Raw genomic sequence first — 20,620 nt, 5'->3', positions numbered from 1 at the left:
ATGTTAAACGATTTGTAATGATTCTATAAGAAGAGAAAGAAATGTGAAGATCAGATATAAGATATCTATGGGAGATAGTGTCATAACATATGGATTATTATCATGTCCCTTATGTTTCCTTTGTTCCTTTTTGCAAGACATTAGCTGCTGTTAATGGACTAAAAAAAAGATAATACAAGATAGAAGATAAGATCGCTGGCTTCCTTCAAGCTTTGTCTCTAATTTGTGACTATTATTTTTCATCTCAGGCTACTGCACAATAAAGTAGCATCTTGAAGATATTTTGATTCTTTTGTGTTAATCCTTCAGAAATACACTTTTCAAGCCAAGAATGTGGTGGGAAAAAAAGGCTTTATAGTCAAGGCCTGACTTCCTAAATATATATTATAATATTTATGCCTTCTTTTTATTTTACTATTGTATGCATTCAAGACTATTCTTTTAAAGAAACCAATTGTTTACTTATATATGTCATTATAAATCTATATGGTTTAAACTCATCCTCCCCCCCAAAAAAAAATCTTTAGAGAACAATATTAGCTATGTTGCTATGGTGCAATGTGGGGGTGGCTAATTAGACACAGATATATACACAGTCATCTGGTGTCCATGGCAACTATCAGGCAGAAGAAGAAAAACATTACAGAAACTTGATTTCCCCTTTTCAGAATAGTATAGCCGTTATGTGAAATTTTACAGTGATGTTATAGAAAAAAATAATTTCAGTAATTTCATCCTTTAAGAGATGGGAAAAGTTGAGCTTGCATGTACTTGCCACCTCCATCCCAAAATTAAAAAGAGACCTCTAGATTACAATGGAAAGCTCTATTTATAATAGAAGGCTTTGTTGTAGTTACTCTTTGTAGCATGCAGACAAAAAAGGGAAGCCAAATGTTGGCCTCAGATAAGGCTAATTCATGTGACTTGAGTGTTTAGTGGCTTTTGTACCCTGTGCTTTTGACAAAACACCTGTTGTGTCTTTAGTGGTGATCAGCTGAAAATAGTAGTGTCAGGAATTGATTTCTCTGTTGTATGCTTTAACGAAACCTCTAGAAGAACCAGCTCTATTGAGTCTGAATTATAACATATCTGTACAGCTCAGAGTAATTAAATAATACTGTCAGCGTTCCAAATATCATGCAGAATTAAATCAGAATTCAAGGCAGAGCTATGCTTAAAGTTCCAATTTAATAAGACAGACATGTTGGCATTGTGCTATGAAATCCCAAATCTCATTTGCTTCCTGGGATTCCACCTCGTTGAAAGTTCATGATCTATCCCCACACCCATAATCCATCACATGGTCCAATCTTCTTCTTCCACGCTGGCATCTACACCCCTCTGCTTCCGGTCAGGTGTCTAGGTGCGGAGACAAAATATGACTTTGGCTTCTAGAAAGAATGACAACAGCACATTCCACAATTCTACTCCTTTCTATTCCACCCTCCCAACTACTACACTAATGAAACAGCATAGGAAAATAATAGAAAGTGTGGCAGGCCAAAGATCCTAAAAGGAACATAACTACAGTCCTGACAAATACTAGGTCACAGGTATATGTAATCAGCCAGTGATAACAATAAACCTATATACTTTGCCCCTCCCAATCAAGTTATAGCGTCTATCATACTTACAAGTCTAGACATTGTGGTAGCTTCTATGCGACTAGAATAACATTTGTCACAACTAATAGGAACAGTGAAATGGTGGGTCTGATGGTACTGGTGCAATCATCCATTACATGAATCCTCTAGGGGTAGCTGCTATTGATGGTAATTCATTAATTGCAGTTGACTCTTCAACTATGTCAGGTACAACTTCTTTCTGTATTCATTACCTGGTAAATATATAGTCTCCGAATATTATCAGGAGCAATCTCTATAGTAAATGAAAGAGATGCCATTCGTTGCATGATCTTTCAAGTTATGCTTTTCCGCTATAGTCCATTGCTCTTGTCCAATGTTTCAGCATGATGATATTAATCAACTTGTTTTCACTATTTGTCCTAAATGCTTCTTTTTAAATTAAGTTTCAGGAGTTCCAATCTTGAACATAAGCGTTGACCCAACAAAAATATAGTTGTGTCTGATTTGCTATTCCAGGTGCTGCTTTGCAGGACACAAACATGATATTTGCAGGTTTTGATTCAGTGTGATGTTTTCTCCGGGCAAAGTTCAAAAATTGGTCTTGAGACTTTGAACAAAACCTTTAGCCAGACGTTTGTAGCTAGATGATATGGGAAGTGACCTTAGTTATATCTAATATAATACTTTTTAAATAATTGTTAGATTCAGAAAAAGAATCTTTTGAACAGAGATTGAACTATAATTTAAAGAAATGTTAAAGTAATTCCTGAATAGGCAATATGAAAATGTGATTACAGAAAAGACAATTTAAAATTCTCAATTGAATAAAAGTAAATCAATAAAATGATCAAAGTGGCATCATGAATACCTAAATTGCATTTATGAACTACCGTAGAATATATTTTACCATGATTAAAAAAAAAGTCTCTGCTTATTGCTTCTGGTTAAAATATTGTGTAAACAATTTATGAATGATATTGAACAATTAGCACCCAGGTAGGGCAGAAATAAAGAAGTTAAGCTGTTTGCAGTCTGAGTAAGCAGAATTCAGAGCCAGACATAGGTAGGTCTTAAAAATCATTTCACGGATTCCTAACATCAGCTGAAGCTGAGTAGTAATCTGTATGTTATGTCAAAGGAGATGGAGTAGGCAACTGTATTCTTTTGAGGAAAGTGTTAGACGAAATGCTTGACAGCATGACTTGATCTTGCCAGATCCTATTTTTTCTAATAATATGTCTGTCCACACTACCTCAATGGAAGATGTGCAAGTTTTAGGGAGGGTGGATTAGAAAGTAAACAGTGCACTACAATTGCTACAGGTATATGGAAAAGACAGACTTGGGAGGAAACTTCAACCTATTTCAGAAGCTGTAGAACAGGGGTGTCAAACTTGAGTTCATTGAGGGCAGCATCAGGGTTGTATTTGACCTCGGGATGGGCGTGGCCAGGATAGCCGTGGCTAGCTCAACATCACTCATATCGGGGGCGCCTGTGGTGGCCTGAGTGCTCTGCCAGCAAAAATGGGCTCCTGAGTTCTGTTTTTGACTGCTATGGCCTCCTGCAACCCTCTGCCAGTGAAAATGGAGCTTGGGAGGGCCCCATGCAATTGAAAACAGAGTTTTTGCTGGCAGAAGCACCATGGGCCTGTCCTTTGTTGTTTCCAGGGTGACCCTGCGGGCCAGATCTAAGTACCTCGTTGGCCAGATGTGGGCCCTGGGCCTTGAGTTTGACACCCCTGCTTTAGAATAATCACAAGCCAGAAGTTGGAATAATAGGCATTAGGAATAACAAGCATTGGGGGAAGAAAATATGTGTAAGAGGATAGTGGATATTTTGCTGATTTGATGGTTTGATATTTAAATTCTGTACATAGTGTCTAATGCTGCAAACATGTCTATGCCAGCTTCCTAAGCAATCTGTCAAAGACAAAGCAAGTCAACATGCTCACAAGATAGCTAAGGTCATAGTTTTATTAATTCCTTGAATAATACAGTACAGTCTTCATTTGGGTCAGGCTAACGGTTGTTTGTTGTAAATAAATAAATAAATCTTTCTTCTCCAAGTGGCTGATGGAACTGCATTTTGTGGTACTGGTTTCTGTAAAACTTTGCACTGATATGAAATTTGGATGTGTTCCTAGCTCTTGTTTCTCTTTCCAGTCTCTTAATTGTTTTATTTATCAGCCGACCTCCTCCTTGTGTATGTCTCGGTATATGTCTCTGTTATATGTTTGTTTTGTCCATATTTATTTCATATGTTTCATTGTACGCCGCCCCGAGTCCTTCGGGAGAGGGTGCGGCTAAGAAATAAATATTTATTATTATTATTATTATTAAAGCAGAACTGTGTGAACCAGCCTATCTGGTGTTTCAAAGAATAGTAGGAAGAAATAGAGCTTTAAGACAATGGCAAGTAACTTTAACACAGTTCTGACTTTAGCTAATTGTGCTGATTGTGCAGAATTTCACAGGAGATCTTTTTTGTTGATCTTACAAAGAAAGGAGCTTCCCCTCCATTTCAGTTCCTCCTTTCCCCATGTTTGTTCCAAGTTTTCAAAATTTGGCAAACAGTGTGCTTGCAGGTGGAGACCCAAAGTAGTAGAATCACCCTTTTGCTGGGTGATTCAGGTAAATAGCCAGATATGTCAGGCACAAAAGACCAAGCCCAATTAAACTGATTTATTACTAAAAAGCCTGTGCACAGGAATCTTTCAAGTAACATTTATCACCTGCTTGGAGTTAAATAAGGGTCAATAAACCTTAGGCTCCCCTTAGAATGAACTTTGTCTGCTTGTGTCTTAGGTATGGATTAGAGGCTGATCTCTCTTTTAACTCCACGTCTCCTCCTCCAGATAGGAAAGACTGTCATTCATATTTCAAAGAGATGTTTCCTGCCTTAGAGATACCATAACAGTTGTAGAAACTGTTCAGAAAAAGGCAAAAATACTGAGGAGTAAATGGCCACTTTCCTCTGTCTATTGTTTTTCAAAACTGGGAAGGAGCAAGATATTACAAAATCTAACTCAAGATAATCTAACTAAGAATCTGTTTGTTTAGTCTAATTCCCAGAATGCTCCAGAACTATTTACTGAAGAAGAGCAGAGAAACTTCCAAATGCTTTCAACTAACATAAATACATTAGATTTACATTTCACCTAAGTACTGGAGAGGTTTCAGTTGGATCTGAAAAAATGCAGTCCCAAAGTTTCTTCATTGCTCATTTTGATATTTGTTCAGTATTCAAAATGAATATTTTGACTATAGCCAGATAAAAAGTAATCACAATAACATTTAAGGCTAGAGTAGAAATAAACAAGCTTATAGAATAATAGAAACAACCGTACAATGTAAAGGTAGTCAGACATCCGTTTTATTGGAAAATGATAGAAAACAGATAGAAGATTGACTGTCAAATAAGAAGCACAAGATTCAAATGATATATCCAATGAATTGTTTAAAGCTGAAAAGGCAATTACAGTGCTAACAACTCTATGTATGGAATCCAAGGTTCTACAGAAATTCTGGAGTTTGAAAAATATTGGTGTGGTATACCATGATAGCCATTCCTAACTTACTGTGTTTTACTTAAGTTTTTCTTAAAGATACAAAGGATAAGATGATAGATAGATAGATGATAGAAAGATAGATAGATAGATAGATAGATAGATAGATAGATAGATAGATAGATGATAGATAGATAGATAGATAGATAGATAGATAGATGATAGATGATAGATAGATAGATAGATAGATAGATAGATAGATAGATAGATAGATAGATGATAGATAGATTGACAGACCGACCAGACAGACAGACAGACAGACAGACACGGACATAAGCTAGACAACCTAAGGTAGATAATGAAGAGAACAAGGAAACAGAAGAAGGAAATTTACCTTTTATTATTGTTGACATCATTGCTTTCAATTATGTAGAATTGTATATTATGCCCAAATGTGAAATTTATTAAAAACTAATTGGTATACAAGGATCTCTAATTATTCTTCTGAGGAAGATTAACAATGAACAAGTTATTGCTTTAAGAAATGAATTTGGAGAGGAAGAATGGTTCAGAATAGAGAAGAAAGTAAACAAGAATATCTACTGTCCAAATATCTGTTTAACTTATAATAATAACAAGCAGTGACGTGCAGTGAGGGTTATGGCTGGGGAGGCTGGTGATGTCATCAGGAAGGCGGGGAATGGGACCACGTGTGCAGCACACGTGGTCCCATTCTCCGCCTTCCTGAGTGAACATTAAGAGGACCGCGGAGTGCACTGATCCGTGTAGCATTGCTTCCTCCACCGGCGCCAGTCCCTTTCCCCCCCCCCACTCCTTCAAGGTCTCCCACCAACCCAAAGCCCGATCCCCAGCTCCCTCGGGCAAGGCTTGAGTGGGGTGAATGGGAAAGCAACGTAAGGGGTTGCGCTTTCACCCCGCTCAAGCCTTGCCGCCTGCAGCCACCGCCCGCCCTCGCTGCCCCTTTCGTTGCTTTCCCGACCACCTCTAAGGTGCGCCAAAGCCTCCTTCGTCCCCCCCAGCGCGCGCCCTTTTTATTTCCCGCGATACACCCCCCCATTTTGGGAAAGGTTTCCCCATTGCCTGGGGGGTGAGGGGGCCGGCTCCTCTGCCCCCACTCCCTCCGTCCCTGCCTCTCTCCTCAGCCCCAAAGCTCCATCCGCGCGACTCACTTCCAAGGCGGTGGCTGGAGAGGCGCGCAAGAACGGCGAGCGGTTTCCCACCAAAGCGGCGTTTTACGCGCAACAAGGAAAAGTCCGTGGCGAAGCCCTTGTCACCCCGAGCTCTTGTTTGCGCTTCCGCCCCTTTTTCTTCGCTCCATCCCGCTCCGGCTCTGGAAGGGCCGGCGAGGTTGGCTCCAGCCGTGAGCGACAGGGAGGAGAGGAGGGGTAGCTGCGGGCTACCTTCCGCCCCTGCCGTGCGCGCCTCGCTCTTGTCGGAGCCTCGGCCGCCCGCAGCTTCCACTGAGAACCGCAACTCCGCCCGCCTCGCCAAACCAATTTTGAAATCATTCTTTATTCCAAATGCGCACGAAAAGCTGGAAAAGACAGCTGGGTAGATGCGTGCTTGCGTTCCAGCTACCTAGCGCTCTTTTCCACCGATCGCGGACACTTTTCGTGCGCATTTGGAATAAAGAATGATTTTGAAATTGGTTTGGCGAGGCGGGCGGAGTTGTGGTTCTCAGTGGAAGCTGTGGGCGGCCGAGGCTCCGACAAGAGCGAGGCACGCACAGCAGGGGCGGAAGGTAGCCTGCAGCTACCCCCTCCTCTTCTCCCTGTCGCTCTCGGCTGGAGCCAACCTCGCTGGCCCTTCCAGAGCCGGAGCGGGATGGAGCGAAGAAAAAGGGGCGGAAGCGCAAACAAGAGCTCGGGGCGACAAGGGCTTCACCGCGGACTTTTCCTTGTTGCGCGCACAACGTGCACGATTGGTGGAAAAGAGCGCTAGGTAGCTGGAAAAGACAGCTGGGTAGATGCGTGCTTGCGTGCCTTCGTCATCTGGAAGCACCGACAACATTTCTGCCTCCGCAGCTCCCGGGTGCGGCCGGACGAATGTATATAATATTATAATATTATATATATATATATAGTATATAATATTATATACTATTATTTCATGAAGAGAGGTGAGGCCCTGCCTCCCCTGCCTCCCCTGACCGCACGTCCCTGATAACAAGTATAATATTAGAAAGGCACACTGAAAGAGACGGCAGCTGGAATAAAAATTGGAATTGGAATTAGGAATTGGAAATATTTTGGTTTGATTTTAATGTACATTCTCCAGAGTCAATTTGGTAGTGCCTAAACTGAATAAATTAAATTAAGATGCACGCAACAGCAAGTTGTAAAAGGAAAGGAAAGAAAACTTAGAAGAAAATGCTGAGAAAGTAAAAAGGGAACATGAAAAATCCAAGTTAATTAAATATTAAGAAAGTAAAGATATTCTCAGTATAGAATTCACATGGCAAGAAGTAAAAGTGGCAGTTTCCCTATTTTGGGAGGAGAGGCTCAATAACAGATAAAAAGGATGTTAGAGAAATGAAGATAATATTAGGGAACAAAATAAGGATAATAACACTTTTATATTAACAAAGACCAAAACTTCCCCCCAGCATAAGGTGTGGCTGTGAAAACTGATATCCGGAGAGAATGAAAGAGATATGCCTTTCTGTTAGAGGCATTTGCTAAGAGTACCATGGATGTTAAGTAAAGTTTGGCTGCCTGCTTCAGATGTGATCAAGTAGATGATGGACTAGGAAACAAAGGTTATGCTTGGTAAAATTGGGGGAAGTAAAAAGGGAAGACATCTAACAAGGTGGATGAACATGATCAAAGGAATTACTGGAGCGTCATTGGAAGATTTATATAGTAGTCAGGTCAAGGTGGTGAGCTTATATCCATATAGTCTTTAGAAGCTGAACCTGAATTGATTAAAACTAATTAACCCTGTAACATTCCAGTCTCTGTGGAAGCTAATATGCCCTCTATAAATAAATAGAGCATATCTTCTTCGCTTACTGTATTGTACTGAATGTCACTTCTAATTTTTATAGTAGCACATATCATCAGATATGTACATTGACTTTTCTTCACAGTTCATGGTATAATGCTCCATAAGATGTTGTAGTAATGAAGGTGTACCTTTCTGAGACTGTATCCTATTAGATACCTCTGAGAATAATAATGCCAGAGTGTGTCAAGTAGTTACACTAAACTTTTCTTACAAAAGTAGCCACTGCAGACTTACCAAAATGATATTCTAAATGTTTTGTGCCCATATTTCTGAAAGTCAGAAGTAAATTATAAAAGATGAATGCATATTAGTGAGTCTTTTGTTTTATTTTTCTGGCTTTGTGTGACCCAAATTTCAGGTAGATGTTAATTTATGCAATTCAAGATACTGTTGCTACCTACAAAGGCCTACATGGCACAGGGTCTGAAGGACGATCCATCTTTTCCAGTAGAGTAGAGGGAGGAGTCACTTGAGGGTTAACACAGCCTGATTGGTCCATTAGACTGAGAGAATACTTCTTAGCCTTCTGTCTCTCCTATTGATTCCCAGTTTCGTCTCAGTCTTTTGGTCCAAGCACTGGGTTGTTTGGTTCCTTAGATAGGAAAATTAATTAAATTTCTTAAAAACTTTTTCTAGACAGGTAATAATTCAATTTGAAACATTGGCTACTCTAAATTTTAAATTAGGAGCTGCGCCCAGATGGACAGCTTGGTTTCTGTCCCCAGCACCAGGGAGAGCCCCGTGGGGCGATCTACCTCCTCCCTGTCTGCCGGCCAGGTGCCCTGGTCTTATTCCCGGGTTGACGGGCGTGCCAGGTGACCCTTGCAGCCTCGGGAGCCTTTTCTATTCTGCCGCCCGCAACGTGCCTCGCTCACGAGGCTGAGGATCGAGCTGAAGGGACGGTGAGTTTGAACGAGTAGCGGCGCACCGAAAGCACATGAATTTCCACCTCACGGCTCCGATCGCCTTGCCAGCTCCCTCCCAGCTCTGGCTCTTCCATTTAAGGCCACGCTACCTCTAGGGAGTTCCAGCGGCCTCAGAATCAGCAGGGCGAGCCGCGAGGACACTAAATACTGCGGCCACTCGAAGATAGATGGGCGTGCGGCTCCTGCGGCCATTTTGAGAGCCGCCACATGCTCCGGGCCCACGAGCCCACAGGCGTACTTCACTGGCTGAGCTACTGGCAGTGCTGAAGCCTCGTGGGCCCTGCAGTCTTGCCGGGCGCCGCACCAGGGATCCCCTGCACACCAGGACTAAGCCAGCAGAAGGGGCCACTCTCCCGAAGGCCCAGGAGGACTCTCAGGGCCTACTGACTGGACACGTGAGTGGGGCGATGGAGGCGCGTTCGGAGTCGGCCCAAGCCACTCCTGCCTTGGCCCAGGAGGACAGGGAGGGCCCATCTGACCAACCCAGGGCCAGATTCTCCTCCTCTAAAACCTTGGCTGCGCAGAGGCCTTCCAGGGCCACTGAGAAGGATGAGATGAGATGACTGAGGGCCTTGGAAAAGACCTTTGCTAGAGCTGAAGGACAGGCCCAATCGACCAGGCCGAGATCCAAATCCAGGTCTCTTGTTGAGCCCATTCCTGGTCCTTCCTCTCCGCCCCGTAGGGGTTTCAGTCCCTCTTCCCCTTCAGTATCTCCTTCCAGATCATACCGGAGTTCCAGGCGGGCGGAGTCTCCTTCCCTTCCGGATTCCCCGGGTGCGGCTGAAATGGAAGCTGCAGACCCCATGGAGGGTTATTCCAGATATTTTCCTCCAAACGGGGGCCCGGCCCCTCCAGGCCCGCCCCAGGGTGTCCGTAGGACAGAGGCACTCTTAGTGTCTTTCCAGCCGGGGTCTCTTGGGGCTAAAGTTTCCTCCTCCACCATCGGTAGGTAGCTGCGACAAGCCATAGTAGCGGCTTATGAGGCCACTGGTCAGGTTCCCCCTTCAGGTATCATGGCGCACTCCACTCGTAGCGCCGCTACCACTACCAGAGCTTCGTTTGAGGACATCTGTCGGACATCTGTCGGGCGGCCACTTGGGCTTCCCCGACTCCCTTCATACACCATTATCGGTTAGATACGTTTATGCCTCAGCTGAGGCATCATTTGGCTGGCGGGTCCTGCAGCGGGTGGCGGCTGTCCCTCCCCCTGGGCCCCAGTCTGCCCTCCCTGAAACGTAGCTTAGGTATGTCCCTCAAGTGACTCCTCCCTCTACTCTACTGGAAAAAGAATGTTGGTCTTACCTGAATGTGTCTTTTAAGTAGAGTAGAGGGAGGGGTCACATCCCGCCCTAGTTAGTTAGACTGGGGCCGGGTGGGGGGAGAGCCGAGCGGTTCCCGGTTCTTCGTGTGGTTGATTGCAGATACTGGCCTTTGCCATCGAGGAAACTGGGAACCAATAGGAGAGACAGAAGGCTAAGAAGTTTTCTCTCAGTCTAATGGACCAATCAGGCTGTGTTAACCCCTGAGTGACCCCTCCTCTACTCTACTTAAAAGACACGTTCGGGTAAAACCAACGTTCTTTCCATAGTATCTGCCTGGCCAGTTCAATCTTGCAGACTTTACATATTCCAATTTCCATTCATTAAATAATGCCACCAATCGGGACCCCAGAAACATTCTCAGTAGTAGTTCCTGCCCTCTGGAATGAGGCTCTTCCCAATATTCAAACAGCTCCTACTCTCAAAGGACTCTGAAGATGAGGCTCTTCACCTGGGCCTTTGGTGAGGATGACTAGGTGGTTAAGACACTGAGCTTGTCCATCAAAAAGGTCGGCAGTTTGAATCCCTAGTACAGGTGTCCTGCGTGAACAGGGGGTTGGACCAGTTGAGCTCCAAGGTCCCTTCCAACTTTGTTACTATTACTGACTGATGCCCATTTGTTCCTTCTTTCCGCCTACTTCCAGTCTCGTTAGTTTTCTTTGCCATCTTTGTTCTTTTGTGCTATTTTTATGTTTTTGTATTGTTACTTGTTTTAAATGTTTTTTAACTGCCCAGAGTTACTGGCAGTTGAGCAATACTTAAGCAATTATTATTAAGTTTAAATATAACACAACTGATTGAGTTACGTGTGTGTATGAGACACAGTAACTGGAATCAAAGTGTATGTGTGAATGGAAGAAAGTTTCCTATGTAAGACTACTTTTAAAAGGGTCAATGTTCTGCTTGAGTATTAGAAATTTAAAACATATAATTTCTCTGTTTGATAGATTTGCAGCCTCTCAATAACTAGCATCATGTAACTGAAGTGAAACCATGTTTATTCCTTCTGTTTGTTTGTTTGGTTTTTTTACTTTGTACACTCTTTGGCAACCTTGAGTTGAACTAATACATTTTTTTTAGTTTGAAGCTTGTTTGTTTTTTTCATGGTCAGCATGGCTGTTTTTGCTTTTTATAAGACTTCCCACAGTTTATTGGAAGCATTTCATCCAGTATGCTGCCTCACATATGGCAGAGGACAATCCATGCAAACATTTGGCTGCACAGATAAGTATGTCGACTTGAAATATTATTTTATTACTTGCTCATTGTGGTTCTTCCCCTGTAAGTCTGATCTCTGGAGAATGAAATCATAATACATAACACTCACTATGAAGGTCTGCCTCATTTCTTACAAATAAGCGTTGCAGTTGAGATCTATATTTAACTGCTAATTTCATTGTTAAAATCTTAAAATCATTTAGAAAAGTGTTTTTGAACATGTCATTACTCAAATCTGTTGACAGTATCAGCATCATCTTTTTTTTTGGGTATATGTTTTATTTACAGTTTTTATTTAACAACCAACGTATTTTGTGGACAGTGTAATGACTGGGTCTGTGCATTTTTACACAGTGCTAACAATAATAATACAATTACATATACATAGTTTTTGTCTTCCAACGTCTAACCTTAAACTCATTATAATTATAAAATATTCTTTTATATATCAATATGTATAATACTATTTTCCCAATGTATACTCCCCCTCCTCCACTTATTGGGGTTCTTCCATATTCATCTCTTTATACAGTATCATCTTCTGAGATAATGGAACCATGAATTTTCATTGGTGCCCAAAGTTTCAAGGCACAGCATAGAAGAATGTTTAAATGACCAATCTCATGAATTGTTAATCTGTTCATACGCTTTTGAATTACAACATTTTCTAATTGTGCTCAGTTTGCACTTCTATAAACCTTTTTAGCTAACTGTTATTCTTTTTTCCTGTACAAAGTGAAGATACTTAAAGGAATTATTTAGGCATTGCCAAAGCTGGTGTATTTTGATTTCTCTAGCTCAGCACATTTGGAGCCAAATCCAGGTTGCTTCCACACATACAGTATAATAGTCCTCAGTAGAAAGGGGCAGTTTGGCAGGATAAGCAGCAAACTGAAGAGGCATGGTTAATCCTTTATTTACCAATCACTTAATTTGTAAACACTGCAGCATAAATTCTGCAAACTGTATCTGAATTAGAGCAATAAATTCACATCCCCTTTTAAATAATATGCATGATGAAATCATATGTATGATATGTGCTGATTTCTACTTGATAGTAATATGTTTGTGTGAGTCCCTTACATGTCGGCTCTTCCGTGTGAGAAAGCAGATCTGAGTTAAAAATAAAACTGGCAATACTCAATTGTAGAACACTTTTTGCAAGAAAGGAAACAACCTCTGTGTGTATGTGTGTGTGATTATTTAAATAGATAAAGTTCAGAAATTTCAGCTGAAAAGATAATTGTGCATATTTGTATCCAAAATAAACCTTTTGGAGAATCTTCTACTCTAGCCTCCTTCCCGGTGAGAAGAACATTAAATTGCAGGATCCAATCTGGGTCGGTTTAGCCTAGAGAGAAGTTCCCTGAAGATGGGCTCCAGCATGAGTCCGAAAGCTCAGAAGACCTCTCGTCCCAGATTGGATCCTGCAACTTTATCCTGGGATATGTACATTCGCCTTCATTCGTGAGAATATTAAATTGTTTATTTATAAATAAGAGTATTATTTCACTTTATTTTTCTTCTTGAATTCAGAAAATAAAATCTTACACAAAGTTAATTGTGTTAACTTCAGATTTTGATTAGAAGCTTCTTTCCTTAAAGTGCCTTTTCTATATAGTAGTGTGATTGTATAATCTCACTTACTGTACAGTATTTTGATAGAGTAACACATGCATCCCAGCTGCAGGGAAGGAGGGATGGATTATACTTGCTGGAATTATTTTTTCTCCCAAGATCTTCCTTCTGCTGAATAATTATGTTTAGCTAATGTTTCCCTTAACTATATTTTTCCAACGGAATCTCATTTTATTACTTCCTGTCCATAATTCTGACCTCTTTAGTTTTCCATTATGTCTTTCTTGTCCATAGTGAAATTCTGCATTTACAGCATCCAACATCATTTTTGTAGAATTGGTTGCTTTTCCTTTTGTTATCAACAACATTTGACATTTTGCCATATTCCGTAGGAAGTAAGTTCCCCCTTTTTTGTAGGATTTTTAGTCACCTGAATTTTATGCTGTAAATAAAAAAAAGTAAAATAAAATTGCTATGAACAGCTGTTTTGTGAAGGCTGCAGGGTTATGCATGTTAAAAGGAAACTATCTCAATGATCAACAAACATCGATAAGTAGGTACCTTAAATGCCAGGGATGCCACTTTTGATGCTTGAAATAATCCTTGAATATTTAAGTACTGTTATTAGTCAAATCACTTACGTGCTGGAGGTGTTGGAGTAGAATTAGTTTAAGATTAGGTTGTTATATAAACATTGCAAAAAGTAAGAGTCACCCATTATAAACAAAGCACTGTGGCACTATATGCAAAAATAATGGACATATTGGGTCAGTAGAGAAGAATGTTCTATGAAATAATTAATTTATTCCAATAATTCAAAAGCCTTTATTAAGAACTGGACTTTCTGTTTTAATATAAAATCAATCATTTTATTTGTTATGCCTTTGTAACATTATTATTTTCGGCTAGAAGCCTACATGGTTATAAATAAAAATACAGAGGAAATCCTTAAAAACAAAATAATTCAATATTACATTTAAACCATGAAGACTATATCTAAAGATGTAGCATAGCAACAAAATACAAGGAAGTTAAAGAGCCAGTTTGGTGTTGTGGCATGAGTGTAGAAATTGGGATATACTTTAGGCACAAAGCCTGCTGGGTAAGTTTGGACCATCACTGCCCCTCAACTCTTGGAAGGAGGCAATGGGAAACAAACGCACACACACACACACATACACACCCTACTATATTCTAAAACTGGGAGATAATAAAAAATGCCACTCCTACATTACTAAGCTACTCACATACCACTCAAAGATTTTAGTATGATGGGCTGTGTTGATAACAGTGTGGAATAGACAGATATAGGGAGAAGCTCTAATTTGTCAAGAGTTATATAGGATAACAGTTTTGAACTGGATCAAGAAAAATACTTCTTTAAATATATCACTGAGCTAGTGATATTTAGTGAACATTTAGCTTGTGGGAGGGTTTTTGATGAGAATGTTTTTACAAAATGACTTCTGAAGGATAAGAAAGAGAGGATTGGGTGGACTAGAGGATGGGTTGAGAACTGAGAGGTTGTAGAAAGGTCAATGGGAAGTCGGAAAAGGGAACATAAAGGATATGAAGTGAAAGCTGATCTTGAGCCTTTTCGAAAGATAAAGTAAAATGGAATCATGACTGTGATGGCAGATATAGGGGTCATTTCCACACTAACAATAATGATGTCTAGAGTCCTCTGTCTCTATTTTTTTTCCTTCCAAATAATAATAGAACCATGCTTTAAATCACCTCAGTGATGAGTGAGTGATGCTATGAAGACTCTAACTTAACTGTAAGTCTCTAAAGCAGAAATGACCAGGAAGCCTGAGAGGATGTTGTTATGTAGACAAGGACAGACAATGCAGAAAACCCAGCTCGGAAAACAGATCCTACACAGTGACATGCAGTCCAGAAGAGTGAAGTTCTTGGTGTCTCTAAAATGCTTGGGTGGCTGAGTTAACATATGGGGGAATTATGGGTCCTCTGGAAAGATTTAGAATTTGAATGTGCAGGAAGGTTGAGAGAAGAGTGATGGTTGATTGTTCAGAATTAGAATAGTCAATGGGCACTAGGGGGGAGTGGGAAATGTTGAGATACTGCATGGCTTGTTAAACATTGTAGCCTGTGCTAAATGAGTTGTTTAGATGGCTGCTGTTGAATGGGTCTTATACAGGGCAGTGGAGAGGTTAAGCAAGAATACAAGGAAGGGTAAAGTAGAAGTAGCCTACACAAATGGTCTTGGCCCCATTTTCTATTCCAGTGGGTCTTACTGGATTCATGGCTTCTGCTGGAACAAGAGGAAACCATACTTTTCTCTCATAGTTGGGATCTTTAACTGATTTAGACTCGTGTATCAGATATTGGGTTCAAGAAGTCCTGAAGATGGTAATCAATACAGCATACTTGATGTAGGGCTATATAGAGTATGTTGGATTGTTCTATCGTATTCTATGTACAGCTTCTTCTTAAGATGAACTAGAAGCCCCAGTTGATTTCAAATGCAACATTCGGGTATCTTACTATTGCAATGTTATACCTAACTTGCAGTCTCTGCACTAGTTATCAGTAGGTTTCTGAACACAATTCAAAGTCCTGATTATTAACTGTAAAGCCGAAAATGGTGTATTGCTGGGATATACAGAGGGATTGTTGTTCTAAGCATGATTCCACAGGCTGCCTCGAGAAGTACAGCTGCAACTTTTCACATTTTGTAATGCACTGAAAATTTGTTTTGGTGAGTGGCCATTTAATTAAACTATTACTATGACTGCTTGGAATTTTTAATAATTTGCAGTCCAGAGGGTTTTTTAAAGATTTGAATTATATATAAATGCTATTAAGTAGGTAAATAAATAAATTGTGAGCTGTACAAATAATGGTATTCTGACTTAATAAGATCATAATAGCCTGTTTTCCAGAGAGTACTCGAACCATCATTTATTGAGCTAAGTAATGTTTCTGGATTGCTTCAAGGATAAACTTGAAAATATTACAGCATTCATTATATTACATTCTGCTACACACACGCACACGCACACACACACACACACACACACACACACAAACACACACAAACATACATATATATTCAAATTTTATATACATGGTAATATAAGCAGAAAGAGGAAGCAAAGCTCTCAGTGTCGCTGTCCATATCAAGTTGCAACTGGCTGGATGTGATGAAAGAGAAATTCTGTGGCATGATACAAACTGATGACATCATACTTTATATCTCTAAATCTCATCCATTCACTTATCCCAATGGAGCCCAAAACATAACTGCTGTGAAACCAGCTAGAAACTCAGCCCATTATCTTCTGGCTATCCAGACACACTTGGAAATATTCTAAGACCTGCATCCAAATTAGTAGCCTAGTTGGTGTATTGAAAGCCTCAAGCACTCCAGAAGAATCAATATGGTCTTTTTCCTCTATTTCTTCCATGTATTTGCTTTTTTTAAAAAAAATCAGAAATATTGACCCTGACTAGTTGAATCAAGATGAATTTGGTTTAAGACAACACAGTTTTTTGTCTAGTGTGGTAACTTTTGAAAATGATTCAGTCCTTTTCAAAGCACTAAGAAATGTTTGTTAATTTTCTGGCCATCCCCAAAGGCTTATAACAGTTTATAAGGTAACCATATCTTGGTTTATTCTCAAAGTCTGAAAAGTAGTTTAGATTGTGACAGAGGGTGACTTGTCTAAGGCCACTCAGGAGCCCTATTATTTCCACATTGAACCTCTGCCCACACTGTATATAGGAAGATTAGAAGGTATCTATATATGAGGGAAAGAATGACAATTTTATGGTTATAGAAGATGGAGTCTCTATGTTTCCCGCAAAACAAAGGAAATTCTCCACATAAGAGCAAGGAAGCCATACTATGCCACTTCTATTGGTTTTTATGTAGATAAAGTTTATTAGCAATCACTCAATAGCAGCATGTCCTCCTGGATTGTTTCTATGTTCGAAATAGACTTTAAGGGAGATGAAAGTAAAATAGAAACTAGTAGCTGATTGCTGAATCAGAGAGGAGGAGATTGAGCAAGTATGGAAGCAGGAAAGCAGACTGAGATCTAGGTGTACTTAAGATTAAATTGGCAAGAAAAAAGTGTGTGTGTGTGAGAGAGACAGAAAGAAACTCTGTGTATAGATATATTCTGCAATGATGTAAACAAAATTTATATTTTTCAAAATGTATGTAGTGATATATTAAAACTATTTTATAAAGGCTCATCTTCCATTATTAAACTGCAAAAAGCCCTATTAAATCAGCACTGCTGGACATAAAAGAATCTTGCTTGACTTGTTAGATTCAAGAAGGGAGGGAAGTCGCCTCTAGTTAAGATGGACAACTCACAAATCAAATCAATAAAGGGCAATGATAGTCCTCCATAAGCCTGCATGGAATTTTTTTGATAGCATATGGCTCATAGTTTAGGGCTTCAGTATAACCCTGTACTAAAAGATATTCCATTTTTGTCTTGCAATTCTGATCTAAGACCAAGATGAGGAAGACTTACACATTTCCTTATCTGTAGGATTTTCCTGAAAATTCTGTACTCTCCAGTTATTTCCAAATTTCATTTTTGCCCAGTTCACTCAGTTCATTTTTGTCTTGATCCGAGGCTGAAAAATACAGAAGTGTGGCTTTGAGGGCAAAGTATATCTATTGCTACCTGCAAATGCTGTATCCCCAGCCATTTCTAAGTATTGTTTTTGCCAAGTTTGTTTCTGATGTTGGAAGTTCACTCAGCTGGAGTGGGGGGGGGGGGAGAATAGCGTTGGGAAGTTCACTCTATGTGGGTGTGACCCTGATATATATCAGCAGCCTGCCAATTCTTGCTGTGTGTTGGCCTTCCCCAATCGAATGCCCTTTGCTCTTCCAATGATGTGAGGCTGCTGTTCCCAAAATTTTTGCCAGCATAGCAAAAGTCCATGCTGCTGAGAATTTGGAGCATTTCATTCAGAATGCCTTTGGAGGGCATCAGGTTCAGGAATACCGCTGCAGGTCTTTCAATTGATGTTTAGTTTGATCCTGTCAAATGTCTTATTTTCTACCCCATTCTTTCTAGCTATTTAGGCCTTGCACAATTTAAATGATGGAACTATTTCAAAACCTGCTCCATGAAATAGTGTGTTGGAGAATGTTGTGGGAGGTAATCATGGGATGAAAAACGCATGGTTGCTGCCCACTGTTTTGTAGCATTGCTTCTCTAGCATTCTGTCATGTGCAGGAACATTTTGAAAAGCAGCCTAAACAAATAAAGAGGGCTTTTCAGTATTTGCAGGATTTATATATTCATAGGATTATAGTGCCCCAAATAGGGCTGCCACTTTCCCAATGTTCTTTGGAATGTAAAAATTACATATCTATTTATTCAAGCACTAGTATTTTACATAGATTACATGTTAGAAATGACTAAATGCTCACCTAGTTTTAACAAGTTGGGGAAGGCTGGGTCCTTGGCAAATCCTTGTGATAAAGGCAATCCTCCAGTACTTAACTGAGAATAGGAGACAAGTTGAAATTCAAGAAAACATTAAATTGTTATGGGTGAATAAAACCCGAACTTCACAAAAGAGTTTTTATAATCTGAAGTGCGTGTTTCAACTTGAATGAACAGCAAAGCTTATGTAATGAGTCACTTCTGCACACTGCATCAAAATTTCAGACAATATGCATTACCCCATAAGTCTTGTTTATCCTTTGGCACTGTACATTGGTCACATACCAAACCTCCAGAAATAAAACCCACACAGAACAGTTCACATTCAGCCACAGTTGAAAAAGTGATGCATTGTGAATCAGGTGACACAATTAGTCCAAGAACTTTAGGGAGTCCCGTTTTTTCACCCATAGTCACTAAAGATTTTGTTATCTCTGTCTATTTTCCAAAGCACCTGAAGGGCAGACAAGGAATAACAGATGGAAACTGACCAAAGATATATTCAACCTAGAAATAAGGAGGAACTTTATTCTGACAGTGAGAACAACCAACCGATGGAACAACTTGCCTTCGGAGGTTGTGGGAGCTTCATCATTTGAGACTTTCAAGAAGAGATTGGACTGCCATCTGTCAGAAATGATGTAGAGTCTCCTGCTTGAGCTGGGGGTTAGACTAGATGACCTATAAAGTCCCTTCCAACTCTGTTAATCTGCCTTCATCCTGTTTGGAATATGATTAGCAAGACCCTGAACAAAAGCCAGAAACTAAACCTGAATTTTCTTTCCAAAATTGCCAATCAGAAATCTTTGGGAAATAAGCAAAACAGGTTCACAAAAGTGTCTTCTAATTGTGCTCCTCATCATACTGCTTCTGAAGGTTTATGTTCTATCATTCAATCATGTCCAATTCTTGGAGATTGGCTGGATAAGCCCCTGGCATTGTACCTAAGGTGAGACTAGAAGTCATAGTCTCTTAGTTCCTAGCCTGATGCTTTAATTAGTTTACAAAACTGGCTCTTCTAAACCGATATCAAATAACCATAATTATTAATCCTATTAAATTTGGCTATTCCCTTTTAAGTAGCAACACATAGACAACTCTGGCTGATATTGGAAAAAAACTGAGCAAAGTTGAACCTAGTAAACATTTGAATGGGAGACCATTGGAGTAGCCCAGGATTATATTGTAATTAAATGTCACATACACACACGCACACACAGGGTGAAATCCTTTGCTACCGGTTTGGTAGTAATGTGAGTGCGTGTGTATGCTCACTTTGCTCGCACGCGCCACCTCCGCACATGTGTAGGACGTTCTGTGCATGTACAGAGCATCAAAATGATATTTGGGTGGACGAGCAAGCCTGCAAAGGTAAGCGAACAGCAAGGGGGAGTGGGGAATTCTCTGTACCGTGCAATTTAGATTAGTTAGAAAGCAGGAAATATTCCGTATTTTTGGAGTATAAGACGCACCTTTTTACCTCAAAAAAAAAAAGGCTGAAAATCTGGGTGCGTTCTTATACACTGAATACAGCATTTTTTGCCTCCCGAAACCCTACCCACTTCACCAAAATGGCCTTGCATAGCTTATAGGAGGCTTTCAGAGAGGCCCTAGGGGCTAGGGAGGGCAGAAATGAGCAAAAGAGGCCGTTTTTTGCTCAATTTTGCCCTCCCCCAGCCCCCAGGAGCCCTCTATAAGCCTCCTAAAGGCTATCTATGCCCTTTTTTTTGACGAAAAACAAGCTCATTTTCACAAAAAATGGACCGTTTTTTGCTCATTCCCCCCACCCCAAGCACTCTACAAGCCTTCTAAGGGCTATTCATGCCCTTTTTTTTGAAAAAAAGGGGGGCATTTTTGTGAAAAACAGGCCGTTTTGGGAGGTTTGCAGAGTGCAAATTTTTTTTTAAATTTGCCTCTTCAAAACCTTGATGCGTCTTATACTCCGAAAAATACGGTAAATCATGTGATACAGCTGATTGTTGGAAAAACCTGTTCATCTGAACCTCTTTTTTTTACTAGCATT

At 40.3% G+C, this 20,620-nt stretch overlaps 2 protein-coding genes across 3 annotated transcripts in view; one reads left to right on the top strand and one right to left on the bottom strand.

Annotated features, from left to right (window-relative positions):
• Nucleotides 1-20,620, top strand: part of GAS7 (growth arrest specific 7) — a 154,207-nt gene that overhangs the window by 28,019 nt on the left and 105,568 nt on the right. The window lies entirely within an intron of this gene.
• Nucleotides 1-20,620, bottom strand: part of LOC309382444 (uncharacterized protein) — a 348,957-nt gene that overhangs the window by 306,503 nt on the left and 21,834 nt on the right. The window lies entirely within an intron of this gene.

This window comes from Natrix helvetica, assembly GCF_964273705.1.
Source record: "Natrix helvetica genome assembly, chromosome: 1".
Classification (NCBI taxonomy): domain Eukaryota; kingdom Metazoa; phylum Chordata; class Lepidosauria; order Squamata; family Natricidae; genus Natrix; species Natrix helvetica.
The sequence above is the reverse complement of the archived record's forward strand: the minus strand, read 5'-3'. Positions and strand labels throughout refer to the sequence as shown.